The sequence below is a fragment of the Phalaenopsis equestris genome, unplaced genomic scaffold (assembly GCF_001263595.1).
Source record: "Phalaenopsis equestris unplaced genomic scaffold, ASM126359v1 Scaffold000002, whole genome shotgun sequence".
Taxonomy (NCBI): Eukaryota; Viridiplantae; Streptophyta; class Magnoliopsida; order Asparagales; family Orchidaceae; genus Phalaenopsis; species Phalaenopsis equestris.
This window is the reverse complement of record NW_018164444.1, coordinates 31,564,423-31,570,466: the sequence shown is the minus strand read 5'-3', so window position 1 is coordinate 31,570,466 and position 6,044 is coordinate 31,564,423. Positions and strand designations below refer to the sequence as shown.

Genomic DNA, 6,044 nt, shown 5'->3' with positions numbered 1-6,044 from the left:
TACTTCTCAAAAAAGTAAGGCATGAGTGGTTATTTGTGAAGAGGCGTGACACTCCAAAGCAAAGTAACCGCCCAAGCATAGTGGACCGGGCTCCACCGTTTTTAACAATTCTCCCAGGCTGCAACTTCTCCTTCCTCGAACTGATATCTTCCACTGGCGGTGTCGCCCTTTTTCTTTCAACATGAATCATCCACCTCTGCAACTCAAAACCTTTGTTTCACTCCAAAAGACCAACTGAAGCGGTGCACAACTTCAGTTTCTCAAGAGTAACACCCTCAGTCAACATATCAGCAGACTCCACATAGTTTTGCACCTCCAAGCTATTTCCTGGGTCACTCTTGTCTCTTCTTACAACTCTCACTGTATGGACAACATATTGCCTCTGCTGAAAGCCTTTTTCAACAAGTTTAGCCTTGTACTTTTTACTGACATCACACTCAGTTTTCACCTGGTACACTCACTTATTCTGTAATGCCTTCTTTCCTGGTGAAAGTTATGCCAGCTCGAACTTTTATCTTGCAAGATTTCTTCATAGTTTTGTGGTTCTCCAACATCTGTCTGTGGAACAATAGGAATGGGGTCTCGGACCCACTTTCCTCCACTTCCATCACTGTCTTGCACTGTGGCCTCTGGTAGATTCATACCACATTCAAAGCCCCTGAATCCAATATCAAGTTTTCAACAGAACTATGAACTATCAGCAATAGTGCATCTTGTGATTTTTCAGATATAACATTTGCGATATTATTCTTCATCTTCCTAGGATTCCTGCAGTTCTTCTTTATGTAGTCAGCTTTGTCACAATTCCAACAGGTTGTCTGTTTACCAAACTTTGATTTTGATCTTCCTATACTTGAGTTCCTGTCATGTCATCTCCCTCTGAAATCAACATTCAATGTTGAACTCGAACCTGAGACCTCCCCAGAATCTTTCCTGCGAACTTCCTCAGTCAAAATCAAATCATGAATATCATTGTATTTCATTTTAGATTTACCTGCAGAACTGCTAACTGCTATCCTCATCGTTTCCCAACTATCTAACAATGAAACCAACAAGATAAGTGCACATATCTCATCATTAAAAACAATTTCCACAAACGACAATTGATCTGTGATGATATTGAAATCATTCAGGTGTTGAGCAACAGAAACACCTTTCGCCATCTTCAAATTGAATAATTTTTTCATCAAGTGTACCTTGTTATTCACTGATGATTTTTCATACATACATGATAAGGCTGCCATGACATCTGCAGTCGTCCTTTCCTTGACGACGATGTGTGCAACGGACCTCGAAAGGGTCAATCGAATAACCCCCAGAACTTATCGATTCAATAAATTTCATTCAGCCTCATCCATTCTTTCAGGTCTTTTCTCCAATAACGGAAGATGAAGTTTCTTCCCATAAAGATAATCCTCTATCTGCATTCTCCAATAACCAAAATCTGTGTCATCAAATTTCTCGATCCCTAAAACTCTCACTTCATCTGCAGTCATCATTCTTCCTTAGATTTGAACAAAGCTCTGATATCAGTTGTTGTTGCGAAATCTAGATATCTACCGATTGATGTGGTATATCTAGAAATCAAACAGAAGAACAATCAACGAAGCGAAAAAATAGAACGAGAAAAATTCACACCAGAAAAAAAAACACAGCGGAACACACAGATTTATGTGGTTCGGTAAATTGCCTACGTCCACGAAGTTGCAGAGATTTTTACTACTGGAGAAATTTACATCAGTCGATCACCTCAATTTACAAAAGTAAACTCTCACTCTTCGTTGCTCTCTCTTATTCTCTCTCTGTTTTTCTCTCTCTACACTGAGATACACCGAGGAAACTCTACACCGAGATACACCGAAGAAGACAAACTTACAAGAGAAATAAACCAAAATTTTCTTCTGCCACAAGCCACCAAGAAGAAGCCTAGGGAGAAGAATCTTCTTCTTCTTCCTTCTGCCACAAGGAACTGCTCATTGCACTTCTCTTCCTCTACCTCAAGGAAACCTTCATCTATCCCGAGGAAACTGAAGAAGAACTCAAAGCGTGACTTCTAAACCCAAGGAGAGCCATCCGAAGCTTTTATCACGAACAGGAAGGAGCGAAGAGATGTTTCATTTCACAAAAGAGAAAGGCAGGAGTGGTTATTGATGTAGAAATAGCCTTTCCAGAATTTACTAAGGGAAAGGACAAGCCAATCAATAACAAAGGACTGAGCATGCCCCGCACTGACTGCTTCATTTGTGGGGGTCCTGAAAAGCAGGCTTTGAGCTCACTCCTTGCTAACCATTAGGACAGACCAAAACTTGAAGATGAAGGTACAACTGCATAAGAGGGAGAAATACAATTATTAAATACAACTCACAAACTACCTCTAAGGTTGGGATGGTTGTGGACTGGTCAGCAGGTAGACGATAGCGAGTGGGGAAGCTAAGAGTTAGCCAGCATGTTAATGGAGAGGAGAGAAGCGTCAGCAGGTCTAGAAAGGTTGGGAGCGCTGCAGCAAAACTTCTGGAGAGGGGATTGGAGAGGCTGGCAACAACAGGTGGGGTGTCGGATAGACTGGGCGGAACAGCAGGAAGGTGCAGGAGCGGCTAACGGTAGCAAGGAACGTGCAAGGGTGGCAGCCGACAGCAAGACTGGTGCAGGAATGGCTGACGACAACAGCGAAGGGAGGAACAAGCAGAGATGATCACCAGCTCGGACGACTTACAGTCAGAGCACCATCTCACCCTCGGATGGGAGAAACGCCTGACACATAAACCTGAAATCAGAGACAATCAAGAACAACTCTCTAAGCAAGCAATTTTGCACATATATATAATATATGATCGTAGATAGAAATAGAAGGTAATAGAAAAGGAAAGGGGTGGAATAAGGAGGGACTAGAAAGAGAAAGGAATAGAATCGAAAAGGTGGGTGGGTGGCAGAATTGGAAAAGGAGTTCTCTCCCTTTGGCGGCAAAGCCCCCTAGACCGATCTGCTAGCCCTAGAGACTCCTTGGCTGGACCGGCTGGTCCAACCCTTCAACTGCAGTTGGGCTGCAGCAGGAAAGTCCCACGCCACTTAACAGTCCCTAGTTGACAGATTGATGGAATCAAGTGGATGGGACTACAAGACATGTGAGAGAGTTGGAAGTTCAAAGATGATCAAAGGCACTCCAAAAAAGGATCCAACATAACACTAAAAGAAGGTGTGGTGAGAGCATCACAAGCTTAGGTGGGGGAGAATGTCACACCTTGTTGGATTAACCACACTTTTTTAAGCATTCAGTGGCAAGCATGATAAAAGGAGCATATCAAAATCATCTTAAAATGGAACCATCGTGCACTAGACGGTTTTAAAAAATTCTATGCATGTCCAGACTCATTTGAAAAATACAAAAAGACTCTAAAATACTCTACACAGTTATAGAAGTCTTCAAATTTTCTAAGAATTTTAGATGTCCCTTTATTAATTTAGAATATATTAGATTCTTAGGGAATAATAGAGTATTATGCATATTTGAGTAACATGTAGAATACTCTAGAAATATATAAATTCTAAAATGAGTGGTATTATATAGAAATCTAGAAATTTCTTGGAGAAAACTCCCTGAACTAAAAATATGGATAACCTCTTTCACATGAAACCATCCTTCGAGCTCTTGTAAACTCTTTCATAAGCAATACGCATCTACTTTTTTAATCTCTCTCTCTCTCTCTCTCTCTCTCTCTCTCTCTCTCTCTCTCTCTCTCTCTCTCTCTCTCTCTCTCTCTCTCTCTCTCTCTCTCTCTCTCTCTCTCTCTCTCTCTCTCACTCGCCACTTCTAGACTTGCAAACTGTGAGAGAAGGCTGACAGAATCACACATTTGCTTACTAAAATAGTAACGGTATAACATAAGATCTCTGATTAGGTAAAAGTTACTATTTCCCTGGAACAATGTAAATTGATTCTCCATCATGTAGCTACGGGCAAAAAGCAAATTTTGATGCCATACCTTCTTATTATTTTTGCAATTTTTAACGCAAGTACTCTAAATATTTCAAGGCTCACCAATAATTAAGAAAATAAAACATTCAAATAAATGAGACACAAACCATGATCAAATTTTATCACAAACAAGATGGACATAACTCTTCTCACTTCAAATTAGGCTTCTACATAAAATTTAGAACCTACTTAATATCACGTTATGAAATCAAAGCCTATAAAACTTGCCCTTCATCTTATGTCAGCCCTTCATCTTATTCCTATTACTCAAGACATCAATGACCATGTTTTTTAGTAAAGTTTTAATTTTGATCTGAGTCTTTTAGGTATTAATAGCTCAAATGGATAGGAGGTTTCAAATCTTTTACATCGAGCACGGCAAAAATAAGAAAAACATTTACGAGCACTCCTTAATGTTCACTAGGCTTTCTACAAAGTGTTGTGAGAGTATATGCGATTTTTTTTTTTTAATGGATAATTCATTCGATGTCATATGTTAATTTTCATTTTGTTTAATTTTTTATTTTTTACTTTTCATCTCAAAAATTTTCATTATTGTAACTTAATGTAATCTTTTCAATAACTATGAATTCATGCTTTGAAAAAAACTAAGGAATGAACAATATAAAATAAATATTTTTTTAATAAGAGCAATAGAACAATCATACCTGATGGAACCAGAAAACTTGAACCACAGAAACCATCATCTTAAATTTTTTGTGTGCGCTCAAATTTACAGAAGAAAATTATCGATCATGTGAAAAATTACATCAGCACCATCAGAGTTTAAAAGCTTGGACTTCACCTACACAAAATTCTAGGAAGAGTTAATGATAAAATGTATACATCCGCCCATGCAATTATTTTCACTTCAAACCCTAAATTTTTATAACATGAATGTAGTATTGAATATATTTTTTTTATTTTGGTTTTATAGAAATTATGCATAATTGATGAAAAAAAACGCCCTGTTCTTTCTACACGCAAAGAGAATTTCACCACAATAGAGGAATTTAATAGAGAAAAAAGCTTCCATGCAACATACCTGAATAGTACTATGAGCGAAAACGCGTTGTTTACTTTTTCGAAAACTGACATCCACCCTTTCCCAAGGGACTTTATTAAGACCTTTGATCATCAGCTCTGCATTTGTTTAAGGCAAAGTTGGATTAAGAGCAAACACCAAACCTCAAATAATTTGAGTAAGTCCAATGACGATGATGATAATAGGAGAGGAGCAAAGACAGGCGATAATGATTTATTTTGCAAAATTTAAATTGATCATTACTAATGCAACAAATAATGTTTGTAAGAGAATAGCATAGCTTGTAATTGGAGAAACAAGCAGTATATTAGTAAATATAATCAAATTAATTCTCGTTTTTCTTAGCCTTTAAATGCTACAAGAATGTTTCTTCAGTGGAAATATCCAATGAAACTTAAGTACTGATAATAAGGTTTTCCATGCGTGATGAGTAAAGTGAAATCAACGCTATTGAATTTCAAAAGCCAAGGTATAATTTATTTTTAAATTGTTAATTTATAGTAATGTGTACAATTGTCTTGTATCAACATGAAGTTCAATGAATTATGATCAATATATCTTAAACATTGTCATCATCAATTAACTTTATATCAAGTGTTAAGATTTGAAATAGACCACCATAATGTACTTGATAGGAGGGGTATTTAAACCCAATTACAATAGATGGAAAGAAAAAAAAAGTAATAAAATAACTAGTAAAGAAAATAAAACAAAATATGTGACTCACAAAAAAAATACATAATCAGGGAATAAAAAAAAAATAATAATAATAATGGTGTAGGGATGGCCGTTATAACTTAATATTCCCCCTCAAGTTGAAGCATAGATGTTAGTTATGTTCAACTTGAACTTCAAGTCATCAAAAAAAGGGTGAGACAGATTCTTGGTGAGAATGTCCGCCAGTTAATCATTGGACGTCACATATGGAATGCAAATCTCCCCGGAATTGATCTTTTTCTTAACGAAGTGTCAGTCGATCTCCACATGTTCAGTATGTTCATGCAGGACTAGGTTATGAGCAATGTT

General features: G+C 37.4%; 1 long non-coding RNA gene across 1 annotated transcript in view; it reads right to left on the bottom strand.

Moving 5' to 3' along the window:
• The window catches only part of LOC110021437, a 10,574-nt gene extending 5,452 nt beyond the window's left edge, over positions 1-5,122 (bottom strand). Inside the window, exons 1-2 of the long non-coding RNA XR_002293651.1 lie at positions 5,019-5,122; positions 4,642-4,778 (exon numbers count right to left, since the gene is read on the bottom strand). This is a non-coding gene — a long non-coding RNA (uncharacterized LOC110021437). The remainder of the gene's footprint in view (positions 1-4,641; positions 4,779-5,018) is intronic.
• Between the last annotated feature and the right edge of the window lie 922 nt (positions 5,123-6,044).